Below are 18,149 nucleotides of genomic sequence, written 5' to 3' on the forward strand. Positions count from 1 at the left end.
GAAAAATGCATGATTTGCGTTCATCACATGGTCCATCACATGATCCATCACCATGGTGATGGATCATGTGATGAGTGTCATCAAAGTTATTATATTGTCATCAAAGGTCCTATTGCTCACAGATAAAGACAGAAGAGATGCCGGCTTCGTGAACAAGTGGATTAGGTGAGTTAAATTATTTTTTATTCTTTTTTAACCCCTCCAGCCCTATTTTACTATGCATTCTGTATCCAGAATGCTATTATTTTCCCTTATAACCATGTTATAAGGGGAAATAATAATGATCGGGTCCCCATCCCGATCATCACCTAGCAACCGTGCGTGAAAATCGCACCGCATCCGCACTTGCTTGCTTGCTTCTATGGGGCCTGCGTTACGTGAAAAATGCACAAAGAGGAGCATGCTGCAATTTTCACACAACGCACAAGTGATGCGTGAAAATCACCGCTCGTGTGCACAGCCCCATAGAAATGAATGGGTCAGGATTTAGTGCGGGTGCAATGCGTTCAACTCACGCATCGCATCCGCGCGGAATCCTTGCCCGTGTGAAAGGGGCCTTAAGCCCCATTAACACGTCAGTGTTTGATCAGTGATTTATATCAGTGATTCAGAGCCCAAACCAGGAGTGGAGCCTCCACAGACATCAGGTATAAGGGAAAGATCTGCTTCTGTTCTGTGTTTAGAGCCGCGCCTGGCTCAAAATCACTGATGGAAATCACTGACCAAACACTGACTGTGTGAATGAGGCTTTAGAGTTTTGAATCCTAATTCATTGGCATTGTTTGGGTGCATCCTGGGATTTGTTCTTCCATGTTCTTATTGTATTGAAGTTGTGTTTGTTGTGGGTTCAGTTTGCTGTTTGGAGTTTGTGATTTTCTTGCCATCCAGGTTCAGGAGCAGTTTCAGTAAGGTTTTATTTCTCTAACTACAGTAAATTCATCACTCTTCTCCTGTAAGCCATTAGCGATTATCTGGCAGTGTAAAGGTGCCACTCATTACCCGATGAATGAGGGAAACGCTCATTCGTTGGGTAGTTGAATCATTTGTGTAGGCACCTAAATCATCGTTTGCCAGCAGCAGATCATGGTGTCTAAACACTCTGCTGCCGGCAAACAAGTCTGTAGCCGAGTCTGTAAGGGGAAGAGCAATGGCATTAACGATCACTCCTCCCCATAATGTGGAGGAGATCGCTGCAGATCACTCCTCCACTGACGAGCAGGCCCTTGCCGGGAAGGAACGGTTCCATCCCAACAATCACCTACTAAATTGTCTCGTTTAAAGGGATTTTTAGCGAAGACTTTGGAAAGGTGGCTGCTGTAAGTGAAGTGATGTTCTGAAGTATTACAAACGACCAGCGTTATCGCATCATCAAGGACATTTATCAAGATTGCATTTGTTAAGATACCTCTTAATAATTTAGTCACATCTCTGGCAGTCCATGAGCTACAAACTGAATTCTATACCAGCTAGGGGCTGACATAGACTTCCGCTATAGCGTACACCAGTTTCTTCAACTTACTGTACCTTAAACAGGATTGTACAACAAAGAATATAGGACTTTGGAAATATTGGACCTTATAACAATACAAAACAAGCCCCACTTATGTACAGACAGTATGTCATATTTATCAACCATATGAATTCTGCTTTTATAGCTGTTTAAAAAAATGTTTTTCTAGTAGTTCTCTACTAATGGCCTTACCGCAGGATAGGTTTCCAATCTCTGATCGGTGGGGGTCCATTGATCAGCTGATTGAAGAGACTTTTGTGCTTGGGTGAGTGTCTCGGCCTCTTCCTGGGCCAGTGACATCACATTCATTGTTAGCATGGCTTATTTACAGCTCAGTCTTATTTAAGTGGATGGGCCTGGGCTGCAATGTCAACCTCAACTGTTATACAATGTATCGCACTGTCCTTGGTATGCTGCGTCCTCTTTAAACAGCTGATTAGCGAGGGTGCCAAGAGTCAGACCCCTCACAACCAGATGTTGTTGATTGATTCTGAGGATAGGAACTTCTGGAAAACCCCTGTAAACGCACCTGTCTGATGTATACATATTTTCAGTGGCTAGTTGGGTTGGGATATTGAACTACAGTAATTAATTTATACTTTTAACTTATGTTTTTTTTCTTCATTTATGTCTTCTAAAATCATTCCCTACCAAATATGCAAATTGTCCTGCAAACTGTCAATCAAGAATACATTTTCTTATCCTGTAGCACATTTAAAAATGACAGAACTGTCCGTATTATCATTATTACAAACTGAACTGAGACTCTGTAAAGATGGCAACCTTGACGTCTAAACATTACAGTTTGATCTCTTCCTCTTTCTTATTTCCGAACTAGGTCATGACTGGATGGGGTTAACACAAACAGAATCCTATCTTTAAGTAGATATAGGGAGTTTATATAAAGGTTTGAATACATTTTGTCATTTTATCAAGTGCCACTTTACCTTGTTTGTTTGCTTCAGAAAAGAGCTTAAAAGCCCACATGAGTCATGTTTCAAAATCGCATTAATTTAAGATAACTTGCTATGAGCTAATTACCTTTATTGTGACTTGTACTCCGGATTTTGAAAAGCACACACTTTAATTGCCTATAATTATAAGAAAATATGAATAATAAAGCCAAATGTTGTTTGGTTCCTGTTCTTGGGTGGCGGTGACACTTATGCACCGATAAGTATACAAGCCACTTTCACACAGTAGAACCTACAGAGAAAGTGTATAAAAGAAATATAGGCACATCTTCAGTGTCTTTGACCCACTCCTGGTTTTGGCACACAAATATTAATAAAAAATGTGAAAGTAAGAAAGTAGCTTAAGGCTTGTATCTCAACTAGGACATGTATAATTTCATACAACTGAATGTCAGGGATTTTCATTGGTTGAAATCTGGAGGGTGAGAAACCACCACTCTTTATTAAAGGTGCTACTGCACTCTTCCAAACACTGTTGTCTTGTAAATCCCATCAGACTTTCTTCAGTTCATGCAGGAGAGATGATGATGTGCTCTCTACATGAAAGCCTGGGGCTTAACGGAGGCCCCCAGATTTACCTCAGTATATGCTTCTCAGGTTGTGCCAGAGATGTAGCCTGATAGACCCCATGACAGTTTCTTACTAACAGCATAATACCCTGTACTACATAAGTAGTATAGTGTATTATGGAAGTGATTAGAGAATCTCATGTTAAATTGTATTTCAAGTAAAAATGCAAAAATTTCATTCCCTCCACAAATTTTTTTTTATAGGTCTTGGGATGCAGCAATGCAAAAAGCATTTTCTTAAACAAACAATTTTTAATAGTAGTAATATGCAAAAAAAATAAAAAATTCTTTATTTGGTATCACTATAATTGTACTGAGCCTGGCTAAATTTATCATGATATTTATGCCGCAAACTGAACATCTCAAAATGAACATAAAAGGATGTAAAATTGCAGTTTTTTTGTGTTTTTTTTAGTTTAGTTTTTTGCATTCCGTCCCTAGAAAGATTTAATAAAAGGTAACCAGTGATTATGCGAAAGTACAAATTATATCTATACCGTGTTAAAAGTAGAAGATTAAAAAAATGAGAATCCATAGTGGCTGATAATTTTTAATGGCTAACTGTAAAGAAGATGACAAAGCTGCAAGCTTTCGAGACTACTCAGGTAACTTCAGGCATAGTAATTGAACATTCACACATTTAAACACAAAATTACATAGGAACAGTGATGACAAAAGATGTAAAGCAAGTCAATATGAGTGGAGGAGTAAACAAACAGTTGTAGCAGTAAATTGTTCAAGCAGTTAGGAGTGTGAACATTTTTATTGTTCCTTGATAGATATCCAGGACATAAATGAATGCGACACATTCATTCCTGGGACATTTATATGCAAGGCTGACCACTTACCTGCAGGCTACAGCCTTATGATATTGAGAAGAGTGCTTTTCTATGCTTAGAAAGCTAATGCTTATTGCTGGCTTCTTTATAATCATATATTGTGCCTGTGAATAAACCTGTAAAATTCATAGCTTTCTAAGCATAGAAAACCTCTATTCTCAACAGTGTCAGACTGGGGTGCCTAGGGCCCACCAGTGGAAATTTATTATTGGGGTTACCAAAAATAAATATTACTTGTTCATTTTTCGGGCTCATGCACATTAATATTTGTAGTTTAGCACACAATCCAGTGTGCAAAACAGAACGGTATTGTGCACTGCTCTATATCAAATTGTTTCTCATTAAGCAACTCATTGTAGTTGATAACCTAATCTGTTCCCTTTACACAGGGTGACAGAGCAGGAGATTGTTGGGAAGGAAGCGTTCCTTCCCGACAATTTTATATTTTTTTTATATTTTTTTTTTATGGCATTCACCTGAGGGGATAGGTCATAATTTTTTTTATAGAGCAGGTCGTTACAGACGCAGCGATGCCTAATATGTCTATTTTTTTTTTTTATTTCTATTAAAGGGATTGTCTCATCTCAGACAATGGGGGCATATTGCTAGCATATACCCGCATTGTCTTATAGGTGCGGGTCACACTGCTGGGACCCACACCTATATTGAGAACGGAGCCCTGAAAGTGGTGGAGGGCACGATGCGCATACGCAGCCACCCTCCATTTATTTTCTATGGGGCCGCCATAAATAGCTGTCCGCGGCCTCGGCTATTTCCGTCGGGCAGTGCACTCCCATTCACTTCTATGGGGAGACCGCTTGGTGGTGGCCGGACCAGAGTCCTCCAGCCACCACCTTGTGGGGCTCCGTTACTGATATAGGTGGGACCCACATCTATAAGACAAGCCATATGCGCCCATTGTCTTAGATAAGACAATCCATTTAAGTTTTACACAGTGAAAAATATCTTTTCCTGTTACCATTTTCTGAAAGCCATATTTTTCAAATTTTTTGGGCGATTGTCTTATATAGGAGCTTGTTTTTTGCAGGATGAGGTGACCGTTTGATTGGTACCATTTCGGAGTACATACGATTTTTATATTGCTTGGCATTAGACTTTGTTTTGGCACTGTTTCTATTTAGTTTTTTGGCATTCACCTGAGGGGATAGATCATGTGATATTTTTATAGAATGTTGTTACAGATGCAGTGATAGATACCTAAATATATGTCTGTTTTTCTTTTTTTCTGTTATTTATAATTTTATATGACTTTATTATGGGAAAGCTGCTTTTTTTTTTTTTTACTTGAAACCTAGGTATCTTAGAAGTTAATACTAAAAGAAAAACAACTAAAGCACAAAATGAAACAAAAAATACTGTATTTTTTTTACATTTAAGTCAATGGAGTTGTGTGAGGACTCATTTTTTGAGGGGCCGATCTACTATATTAATACCGCATGTTGGAGTGTGTATGACTTTTTTAGCAATTTTTATTAAAATATTTGTAGCATGCAATCATAATTGTGATATAAAATTACAGCATGTTGCAGGAAAACTACAACCCCCAGCAGGTCCTGAAGGTTTGCATCTCATAGGGCATGCTAGGAGTTGTAATTTACAGAGGGGAATGCAGTAAAATGTGAAATTATATTTTTAAAAACTATAAATTTACCTATATTATATAATACTGTCTTGGGGGACTAGCAGCAGCCTGTGATGTCCACCACTGAGTCACAGACAGCTTCTGTTTCATGAGGGACACAGCATTAAAGATGGCAGCGCCAGCCACCAGAATCACTGCAGGGCAAGTTAAGTGGCGAGATGATCAAGATCATCTTGCCACCTTCTGTATGTCTGTGTAGCTCTGCTCTTCCCATTGAAGCGTCAGGAAGCGGTGCTTGCCAGCAGAAAGCTGGGGCTGTCTGCCACTGCTGATTAATATGTAGACCAGAGGTCGCACTACATTTTTTTTCCAGAAGAGCAAAAATACTCCTCCTAACTATTTTGAGGAGTATTTTTTAGCCGAGGAGGAGTACAAATTTTGCGGCAATTCATATATATAATGCATAGGCCCACATAACATTTATGAGGCTGATATTTCTGCAGGGAACATTTCCTAGTCTCCCATGCAGAAATAAATGTAGACAATTTTATATTTATCCAACATCATACAGTAAACATAAGACCACTGCTCCCATACTCTACACCAGCCTGACGCTGCCATACACAGGGCCCGCCTGACGCTGCCATACACTTATATAGTAAGTATTATATATGATATGTATATGGTAGGACACAACTTTGGGACACAGCTCTTCCATCAGCATGCTGATGTCTAGTCCTGTCAATCAAGGGGAGGGGGTGGGAAGCTGCAACCAGACAAAATGTAAGACCTGTTGATGCATAATGATGACGATGACAAAATTCAGATCCTCAATACACATCAGGACTACAAGATACCAGATACCTTTATCCGTGCAATGCCAAATGTGGTCTACTTGATTATATGTACCAAATGTCCTAGTCAGAAGCTTAAAACAAGAATAAACTTTCATTTCCACAAAATAAAAGAAAAAAATATATACATCTACATGTACCAAAATATTTTTGTAGCCACATTTTGACCACAACATCATCCCAGTTATAAAAGTCTTCATATTAAAAGGGAATTTCAAAACTCAGAAGGACAGGAGAGTCTGGGAATATAAACTCATGACAACCTTTGTCACACTCAGATCAGGAATTATGGATTTATGTCCTTCTACAACCCCTAAGGAATTTGCCCTATACCTATAAAGGGTTCATCACAAAAGACTGTATATCTATCAAGGGACAATAAAATGTTCCCACTCCTTACCTATAACTGCTACAACAATTTAATGCAACAACTGTTTGTTTACTCCTCTACTCATATTGATCTGCTTCACGTCATTTGTCACATCTACCTCACTATTCCTAGTTAATTTTGTGTATAAATGCTTTAAATCTTCAGATAGTGTCTTATACCATGAAAAATAACTGAAATAAAGTGGCCTAAATGGGAGGAAATGCACAAAAACCCCAAACACTGTGGCGTGTTTATAACCGGGGAAGCAAATCCTGTACATGTGGTCCGTTGCTAACGGCAATCCCCAGCAAAAATGCATACAATGGAGGATGTCGGCAGCGAACCACATGCACCACAAAAGTATCCTACACAAGATGGAATAATGTGTGGATGCGAATATATATATATATATATATATATATATATATATATATATAGTGTCTTATACCATGCCTGATGAAGAGACCTGAGCAGTCCCGAAAGCTTTGCGGCTTTGTCATCATCTTTTTAGTTAGCCATTCAACCACTAAGGATTACCACTTTTCTCATCTAATCTTCAGTGATTGTGTACACCAAAATGCTGTAATTAAAAACTACAACTTGTACCACAAAAAAGTATGTTTTGTATGGCTGCATCGACAGAAGAATAAAAAATTATTGGAATGTGAAGATCAAAAAATGAAGAGAAATTGCTTCGTCACTAAATTCTAAAATGCATATGGTTAATGGGTTACTCCTCACCTGTAACCTCTTCTGACATACCTGTTTTAGGAACTACTTGCATTCCTCATTACAGGGAGTGCAGAATTATTAGGCAAATGAGTATTTTGACCACATCATCCTCTTTATGCATGTTGTCTTACTCCAAGCTGTATAGGCTCGAAAGCCTACTACCAATTAAGCATATTAGGTGATGTGCATCTCTGTAATGAGAAGGGGTGTGGTCTAATGACATCAACACCCTATATTAGGTGTGCATAATTATTAGGCAACTTCCTTTCCTTTGGCAAAATGGGTCAAAAGAAGGACTTGACAGGCTCAGAAAAGTCAAAAATAGTGAGATATCTTGCAGAGGGATGCAGCACTCTTAAAATTGCAAAGCTTCTGAAGCGTGATCATCCAACAATCAAGCGTTTCATTCAAAATAGTCAACAGGGTCGCAAGAAGCGTGTGGAAAAACCAAGGCGCAAAATAACTGCCCATGAACTGAGAAAAGTCAAGCGTGCAGCTGCCAAGATGCCACTTGCCACCAGTTTGGCCATATTTCAGAGCTGCAACATCACTGGAGTGCCCAAAAGCACAAGGTGTGCAATACTCAGAGACATGGCCAAGGTAAGAAAGGCTGAAAGACGACCACCACTGAACAAGACACACAAGCTGAAACGTCAAGACTGGGCCAAGAAATATCTCAAGACTGATTTTTCTAAGGTTTTATGGACTGATGAAATGAGAGTGAGTCTTGATGGGCCAGATGGATGGGCCCGTGGCTGGATTGGTAAAGGGCAGAGAGCTCCAGTCCGACTCAGACGCCAGCAAGGTGGAGGTGGAGTACTGGTTTGGGCTGGTATCATCAAAGATGAGCTTGTGGGGCCTTTTCGGGTTGAGGATGGAGTCAAGCTCAACTCCCAGTCCTACTGCCAGTTTCTGGAAGACACCTTCTTCAAGCAGTGGTACAGGAAGAAGTCTGCATCCTTCAAGAAAAACATGATTTTCATGCAGGACAATGCTCCATCACACGCGTCCAAGTACTCCACAGCGTGGCTGGCAAGAAAGGGTATAAAAGAAGAAAATCTAATGACATGGCCTCCTTGTTCACCTGATCTGAACCCCATTGAGAACCTGTGGTCCATCATCAAATGTGAGATTTACAAGGAGGGAAAACAGTACACCTCTCTGAACAGTGTCTGGGAGGCTGTGGTTGCTGCTGCACGCAATGTTGATGGTGAACAGATCAAAACACTGACAGAATCCATGGATGGCAGGCTTTTGAGTGTCCTTGCAAAGAAAGGTGGCTATATTGGTCACTGATTTGTTTTTGTTTTGTTTTTGAATGTCAGAAATGTATATTTGTGAATGTTGAGATGTTATATTGGTTTCACTGGTAAAAATAAATAATTGAAATGGGTATATATTTGTTTTTTGTTAAGTTGCCTAATAATTATGCACAGTAATAGTCACCTGCACACACAGATATCCCCCTAAAATAGCTAAAACTAAAAACAAACTAAAAACTACTTCCAAAAATATTCAGCTTTGATATTAATGAGTTTTTGGGGTTCATTGAGAACATGGTTGTTGTTCGAAAATAAAATTAATCCTCAAAAATACAACTTGCCTAATAATTCTGCACTCCCTGTATAATCCTTGAGCATCGGTTATTATAATTCTGTGTTAAACCATTTCTTTATTATTCCTGCCAGAAGTTATGCATAAATTGCCTGCCGCTTGCAATGAAGGTCCAGATGGATGTTACCAGTTAGAGTATGTCCCTACACAGTCTTACATTATCCAATCGGTGGCAGACTGTCTACGGACACACTCCCAACTGGTAACACCCATCCGGACCTTCGTTGCAAACTGCTAATAATTTATTCATGACTTCTCGCAGGAATAATAAAGGAATGGCACAACATAGAGTCATGCGATACTCCAGAGTTGTTATTACATGGGGAATGCAAGTAGTTACTAACGCAAACATGTCAGGAGAGGTACAGGTCCAGTTTTTTTCTGGAAATCCCATTGATTATTAATATGAAACCCCATATTATTATTATTATTATTATTATTATTATTATGTTAATATGTATTTTATAGGTGGTAGACTGACATTGGTATACTGCAAAAATTGTGGAGAAGGAATTCATTCTCCTTTTTCCTGCATTCTTTTCCTGAAAATTCAATAAATTACATAAAGGCATATTCATTGCATCTCCTTCAATGGAATTACACCTGCAGCTGGTGTCGCTAGGGGAATGATTATAACGAGTTCACAATTTTCCATTGCTTGTACAAGAGATTGCCATTCACACTCTTCAAACTTCTCTTGTGTACATTGGTGGCAGAATACTATTACTTTTATGAAAAGAAAGAGATATATTCTTATTTAATGAGTAGAAATGCATTTGCCAGGTCTGAGTTCTACAGGCACTTTCTGATCTATCTTCCTTAAATGGGTTGTCTGCTTTTGTAAACAGGACAGAACCATCCCATTGAAGTTAATGGGGGTGAAGGAGTAGTAATTACACCTGCTCGTCACTGCAATGTCGACAGCAAGCAGTTAAACAGAGAAGAGAACACAAGAGCTGCGTTCTCTTCAAACTGCTGTTTGGCAGGGGGTGCCGGCAGTCGGACTCCCACAATTTTATATTGTGTTAATTGATATGTAAATTACAAGCATCTTTTAGTAGACAAATACAGTATATTTCACTATATATTAAAAACTAAAATTTTTCAATTTATTTCCATGAAATTCTTGCCATAGCATGAATGTTCACAATTATTTTCTGGTCTAAGAGACACAATCCCATTGCACTGCTCCCAAGGGCCCCAATAAAACCAATAATAGCTGATAGCATACGCACAAATGTCTTATAGGTTTTGGTTCCAGTTTTGATACCCCCAATATTTGAAAGAACATGTAAAGAGCTAAGCATTTCACAGCTTGTATAAAACTGCAATAAATTGAACAGCATGCATGTGTGGCTATGTCTCCACATTTTCCCTCTCTGGAGGGCAAATAGGGAGCAGATTACATACTAATTTACTATAAATGTTTCAGATAGGAATTGTGCATTTTGAAGCATCACTCTATGGTTTTATTCACATGGTCAGGGTTTGATCAGCTATTTCCATCAGTGATTGTGAGCCCAAACCAGTGTGGGTCAAAAAACAAGAGCAAATCTTTCCATTATACTTTATCTGTGTGTAAGCTCCACTCCTGGTTTTGGCTGACAATCAGTGATTGAAATCACTAACCAAAATAATGACTTGTGAATAAGGCGTAAACAGCTACAAAGTGAGAATACCAGTTATATACTGCCTCCCCAAGTCTGCACTAAGCTAGATTGCTCCTTTTAAATTGTTACATATAGAATTCACACAACCTTACAACTTCCCACCAAAACAGTGCCAGCCACACAGTGATGCTCATAACCGGCGTTCTTGGCAATTCGTTGTCCGTCTGCTTTTGACCCTGGTACTACTACTTTGATTGTTTTTGTTTATTCCCTGTTTGTGTGTTGCTCCCTCACATACGTAGTATAGGGACCATCGACCAATTGTGGGGTCCTTATAGGATACAAGTAGGCAGTGATTGTGGGTCTGGGAAGTTTTAGGGCTACACTATCCCTGTGTGCGCATGCTACATTGTCGTCATATCTTACATCATAGCACAGACACAAAATAATGCCACTATGTACACATTTACCTCACAGAAAGAAAACATAATGATATCATCTGAATTTTTTTTGCGGCGGATCGCGTTAAAGGGGTATTCTCATCTTAATGATCACTGTTAAGGCTACTTTCACACTTGCGTTAGGAGCGGATCCGTCTGATGTCTGCACAGACGGATCCGCTCCTATAATGCAAACGCTTGCATCCGTTCAGAACGGATCCGTTTGCATAAACATGAACAAAAAAAAAAAAAACTACTGGCACATTGGGGGGGGCTCTTGTTACTGGCACAGTGTGGAGGGGGCAGCAGCATCAGGAGGCCACAGAATGGCAAGGTGACATAGTGTGAAGGTGGTAGCAGCATGAGATGGCCACAGCATGAGGAGGCAACAGAGTGACGACGAGAGATTGCAGAGGTGGCAGCAGCATGAAGAGGCCACAGAGTGGCCGCTTCATCTATTTACCGTATATACTCGAGTATAAGACAAGTTTTTTGGCACATATTTTTGTGCTCAAAAAGCCTCCTCGTCTTATACTCGAGTCTAGATCTTAGCTCCGGTAATACAGGCAGTGCGGGGGGCGGCGCTCACTCACTGACGTCACGCGCCTGCGCCGCCTAGTGGGAGAAGGCGCGTGACGTCAGTGAGTGAGCGCCGCTCCCCGCACTGCCTGTATTACCAGAGCAAAGACAAAGTAAGATATCCACATAGTTTAAATATACTGCTGTGAGCGTCGGGAGGGGGATCTGTGGATGGCACTGTAGGGAGATCTGTGGATGGCACTGTAGGGGGATCTGTGGATGGCACTGTAGGAGGATCTGTGGATGGCACTGTAGGGGGATCTGTGGATGGCACTGTAGGGAGATCTGTGGATGGCATTGTAGGGGGATCTGTGGATGGCACTGTAGAGGGATCTGTGGATGGCACTGTAGGGGGATCTGTGGATGGCACTGTAGGGGGATCTGTGGATGGCACTGTAGGGGGATCTGTGGATGGCAGTGCCATCCACAGATACCCCTACAGTGCCATCCACAGATACCCCCTCCCCTAAACAGTGCCATCATGGCACTGTTTAGGGGAGGGGGGATCTGTGGATGGCACTGTTTAGGGGGGATCTGTGGATGGCACTGTTTAGGGGGGATCTGTGGATGGCACTGTTTAGGGGGGAGATCTGTGGATGGCACTGTTTAGGGGGGAGATCTGTGGATGGCACTGTTTAGGGGGGAGATCTGTGGATGGCTCCCTGTATTTAATGCAGAGTGTGTGTGTATATAATGCACACACTCTGCATTAAATACAGGGAGTCACCCTCTTGCAGATGTGTGTATATAATGTAGAGTGTGTGCATTATATACACATACACTCTGCATTATAGCTGCATTTCCCACCCTAGTCTTATACTCGAGTCAATAATTTTTCCCATTTTTTTGGGGTAAAATTAGGGGCTCGGCTTATACTCGAGTATATACGGTATTTATAGTGAATATGGGACAGAACAGAAGGTTACAATTTCTGAAATTTATGCAAATGCCAAAGAATATAGGGCCGGCAGACATCGCCATATATCTTCGCATGTTCGGCGAATCGTGAACGCGCAAAGTTTGCAGCGAAATGACCGCCAGGCGAACCGTAAGGCCATCTCTAATGCTCATAACAGTGCCTGCCACATAGTGATTCTCATAACAGTGCCAGCCACACAGTGATGCTCATAACAGTACAAGCCTTACAGTGATGCTCATAACAGTGCTGGGTACAGAGTGATGCTCATAAAGGTGCTGGTCATACAGTGTCTCCAAAAACACACAGAACAGTATTTTAAGCCACAGGCAGCCTCCAGGTCACAGTTTGAGCACCTCTGCTTTCAAACATTGTTCACCAAGCAGTAGCTCAAGCCTCCCCACATGTGTCTTATACTATGTTCTAGCTTTGTGCTAGCCTCAAAAGCATATCACTGTCATTTAACATTAGGATAAGAGTCACACCATTTGGTCATATCATCACAGGGCATTTCTCTTTCTAATATTCATTGTGGCTCAACAATGTATTATATTTCAAAGCACTTTTTGATATACAAAAGTCTGTGGACCTCTCCTATAAACAATTGGTTAAGAGTATGTAAAATGTGGCTAATGAGCTAGATCAATGCAGCATACAATATGTTTAAAGTGTCTACATTATTGCCGTGGCTTTGTATTTGAGAAACTGAGCAGTAAAGAGTCCAGGTACTGTAGTGCAGTCCTATTTCTGCCATTTTTATGGGGTTGACATAGTCTTTGAAATAAGGGGTTTGTCATTTAAAGGGGATTTCCTGTGGCAAACACATCCCCTATGCAGAGGATAGGGGATAAGTGTCTGATTGGCAGGGGTCTGGCCACTAATCACAAGCACAGAAACCCCATGTTCCCCTATTTGAATGGAAAAGCAGTTGTGCACTGCCCATCCATTCAAATCTATGCAACTGAGGAAGATAGCCCGTGGATAGGGGATAAGTATTTGTCAAGGGACAACCCCTATAATTTTTAACCTTGAGTTTATTTCCACAGTAATTAAGTATTACATACTCTTTTTTCATTATGAAGCGCATGGTGTGCATTGATGCACACTGAAAACGGTGTTAAGTGATGCTTCATACATAAAGTAAATGTCCACCCCTGAACAACATTTTATAAAGCATAGATGGGCCCAAAATTATAAAGTTGAAATTCAGGCTCCCTGCATCCACTACTAGCAGTACAGTAGTATACTGCAAATTCTACAAGTTTGTACAACTACCACTTAATATTCAGGAACCTCTTAAGGATGCCCTACTGAAGGCGGGAAGTAATTTGGAGTTTCGTAACTGAAAGAAACAACACTCGGTCTCTTATGCAATTATAGTATGAAGAATTATGGACATGGACATTAAAAATGGTATTAAAACATAGACATTCCCTTTCAAATGTACTGTATAGATGTAACGGAGCAGAATTTTTTATTTGGGCCATTTAACTCAATAAATTATCATACTACACAAAAACATTCCATAATAAATTCTGCTCTGTTACCTGCACATCAGTAAATCCACTTTGGGACAACTCATGGTAGAACAAATGCCCCGCATACAGTAGCTAATAGTGTTATATATACTTGCTGACCTGCAGCATCTTATGACACCATCTTCCCACTCTAATTACATTTACATTCGCTGCTTTCAGACACAACAATAACTCTTTTATATAGCATTTGAAGACAATGAGATTTAATTATGCTTTCTAATATTTGAACTATGTGAACTTACAAAATCTAAAGTGTAAAAAATTCAGCACAAATTTGGAGCATTTTGCTAGGCATGTTGGATACTTTCATCTACATTTTGGTTGTCTTACTATGCACCAAAATTTGAGTGCATTTGTGGCATTTGACACATTTTAAACCACACCCTTCCAATTAGGGCATACCTCATTCCCTTTAAGCCATGTCTCTTGTCTAGTAAGGCACATAAAGGCCCAGATTTACTGAAGTGCCTGCAATCTAGAATCTAAGAAATGGCACAAATTGGGGTAATTTTTCTCAACTAAGGTTTCTCCAGTTGTTTTTTTTTCTCATTTACTTGAAAGGGGGTGGAAGGGTTTGACTTAGTTGAAAAGGGGTATAATCTAATGTGCACTGTTTTGCTCCAAAATTCTGTGCCATAATTCTGGTGTAAAATTTGTCTAAAAGTAAGTCAACCAATAGTTGGTACAGAGTTAAGTGTCTATCCCTGCTCCAGCCTGAGCCCTTATGATAAACCTGGTGCAGATCTAGACAACCTGTCTAAGTTTAAGCCATATAAAGAAACTGGGACAGAATTTTTGCACATTTAGTAAATCTCCCCGAATGTCTACAGATATCATTATATGCTTTAATGAAGCCAACAATAAAGCAATAAAGTGAACTTTTATTTCTTTAACAAATTTTGCAAATAACAGGATGTTCTCATTTCCTTTTCTTTCTTAAAAGTCTAGTCTTTTAATTAACCTCTCTTCAACTTCAATTACAAGTGTCTTATAGTACATATAATCTCTCGTTTTTATAACTATGTATGCAGTATAATTTTAATTGGGGGGGGGGGATAAAAAGCAAAACACAATTACATTACGTGTTATTTTTATGTTCTTACAGCGGGAAGCATCAAGTCCTTGGCAATTGTTGTCAGATATTAGCAACAGTGATGGCTAGTTCGCCGTGTTCGCCCGCGAACACATGCGGGCTGCCATCTTTATTCACAATTCCGGCGATGCACAGGTAAGTCCTTACCTGTGCCTGTGTGCGAGCTGGTCTGAAATGAAATGCGGTCACCGGGAGCAGGCAGTTCCGAGAACAGCCGCTGGGGGCCTTCATCGGGCTGTTCTCGGAACTGCCTGCTCCTGCTGACTGCATTTGATTTCAGACCGCCTCACGCACAGGCACAGGTAAGGACTTACCTGTGCATCGCCAGACTTGTGAATAAAGATGGCAGCCCGCATGTGTTTGCGGGCGAACTGGCCATCACTGATTAGCAACTACAGTGGTCTCTCAAGTTACAATATTAATTGGTTCCAGGAAGACCATTGTATGTTGAAACCATTGTAAGTTGAGTAATCGGTTCCAAAGCCCCAAAATGTCATCCAAGATAAGAAAATAAAGTTGAAGAGGACATTTCATGGGTCCGGACTTTGTTAACTAAGTAGCAGAACATGTAGAGCGGCGCCCAGGGATCTCCCTGCACTTACTATTATTTCTGGGCACTGCTCCGTTCGTCCGCTGTGGCCCCCGTTACCGTGTCCCGTGCTGTATGCTAATTACTACTATCTGAACACCAGGGAAGACACATCAGCTTTTCTCCCTGGGCGTTCCTTCTCCTATAGGACCAATTTGCCACTGAGCATGGTACTATTGTAAAATCTCTCAGTACTGTGGTGAGCCAGTGCAATACTGAGTATATATGATAAATAGCTTTTAACATGATATAGATATATTTTGTGTCCTTCTTTTCTTCTTTTTCTCTTTTATTTCCAAATCTCCTCATTTTATTTTACAGTATGTGTGTTAATGTTCTGCAAGGCCATCTGTCATTCAGCTTAGATAATGCAGCACATGACTATGACCTCTACAGAAGTATTTCACAATCTACTATTTGTGATATTTTGTGCTTTAGAAGAGCAATTCACTTCTGCTGCTGTGCTGTTTCATTTTCTGTTTTAATTATCCTTTTTCTCACCAATTTTGACTTGGGCATTTGATCTTTGCCTGTCTACTTTTAACCTAACCTTTCTTGAATGCCACCAGACCTGACCTACATTTGTGACCTGACTTTGTCTGAATTACATTGTCCCGGACATCAGATTGCATGGGACTTCGGTCAGACTACAACCGCTCACCAATCTGAAGTTATTTTAAGTCCTGGGAAGCTGGTTTACCAAATCTAAAATCGCTTATGGAGCTTTAAAGGTGAAAAATAGGGATTAGTCTACACTCTGGTTTAGGCAACATCAATCCAAAGTGAGGAGCCATGACATGTTACAGTATGCTTTGTCTATGAATGAAATATGATACATTGAACATTGTTTTCCCTTTTCATTTGTTATTTCATTTTTATGTGATTTTTGTTTTATTTTATTTTTTTACACTATGGCTGGAAAAAGTCGATTCACATAATACTTTGTTGGAAGTATTAGAATGTATTGGCTCCTATGAGCTGAAGTTATTACTTCGCAAAGTCTCGTGAGACTTTACATAATAACTTCATAAATCAATTTCTACTGCAAAAACCTTTTTCCCGAACTCTGGCTCAGTACCAAGTGGTACCTGGGAACCAAACCGGAGTTCGGGAAATGGGTTTTTACAGTAGAAATTGATTTATGAAGCTGTTATGCGCAGTCTCGCGAGACTTCGCAAAGAAATAACTGCAGCTCATAGGAGCCAATACATTCTAATATTGTACAGACCGTTTTATGCGAATCGACTGTTTCATCCGAAGTCGATTCGCTCATAATTGTGACACACAAATGATGAACCAATATGGGGGGGACAACCAGTTGCAACATAGATTGCTAAATCTAGATCACAATAAAAAACAGTTTTTTTTGGAAACCCTTACACTATATTGAGCACAGTCTCTTTTAGGGTCTAATGCAATGGTAAAAGATTGCAAATGCAAACATGCTAATAATCTATAAATTATAGAGGGTTGAGCAAATATATAAAAATGAAACTTTGTGACATAGGTTGAATATGTCCAGGTGTTGGGAGATATTTGTTGCATCCAATTCCTATTATTCATAACATACCGATAAGACTAAGGCATAAAATATCAAACATAGCTGGTAAATCACACTTACTGTATCTGTAGGTCCTGGGACGTGATTGTTTCCAGTAGGGGAGGCAAAGGGTAGAAGTTGACAAAAAGTGAGTGAGGAAAAATGAGAAGAAGTTGAATTTAAGCAGAAAACATTCCCCAGTGCCTTTCAGCAATGTGAGCAGCAGGCTGGGTTGTGTTTTCTGAATGAAGCTTTTACTTGGAGAAAGGGAATAGGTCACTGAATAATTGGGATCAGCCCTGAACAACTAATATCCCTGCAGCAAGAAAGAGTGACCATCACGTTCTACATAACTCCCAGAGCCACACTCAAGACAGAAATTCCTAGGTTTGCTAGCATGTGATACAGTTCTCAAGCTTCTATGCACAATGTATTCCAACGAGGCAGAGAAATGGTAATCTTGTAGCATTTACTGAGGTGAGAAAAGTACACTTCTAAAAAGTAAACTATGGATTTACACAGAGGGTTAGTGGCTAACTGTAATGTTTACATGTAAAATACCAGAGCTACACAAGTGAACGTAAAAAGTTTTAGTGAGTTGTGGAGTATTTCTTAAGACATTACATTTAAGTCAGTTTCACACACAGAATTTACCTGCATTTTTGTGCTGCTTGCAACTTCCTTTTTTGCAATTTAGTTTGGCTAAGTATCGCGGCTAGATGCTAGGTTAAAGTTAGATGCACAATTTTTTGTATTTTAATGGCTTTTCAGGGGGGTTG

The 18,149-nt window shown here is 39.9% G+C and overlaps 1 protein-coding gene across 1 annotated transcript in view; it reads right to left on the reverse strand.

Moving 5' to 3' along the window:
• Positions 1-17,654, reverse strand: part of OCA2 (OCA2 melanosomal transmembrane protein) — a 483,235-nt gene extending 465,581 nt beyond the window's left edge. The window contains exon 1 of the mRNA XM_040425133.1: positions 17,452-17,654. The gene's annotated coding sequence lies outside the window, so the exon portion shown is untranslated. The remainder of the gene's footprint in view (positions 1-17,451) is intronic.
• Between the last annotated feature and the right edge of the window lie 495 nt (positions 17,655-18,149).

The sequence above is a fragment of the Bufo bufo genome, chromosome 3, assembly GCF_905171765.1.
Source record: "Bufo bufo chromosome 3, aBufBuf1.1, whole genome shotgun sequence".
In the NCBI taxonomy this organism is placed as follows: Eukaryota; Metazoa; Chordata; class Amphibia; order Anura; family Bufonidae; genus Bufo; species Bufo bufo.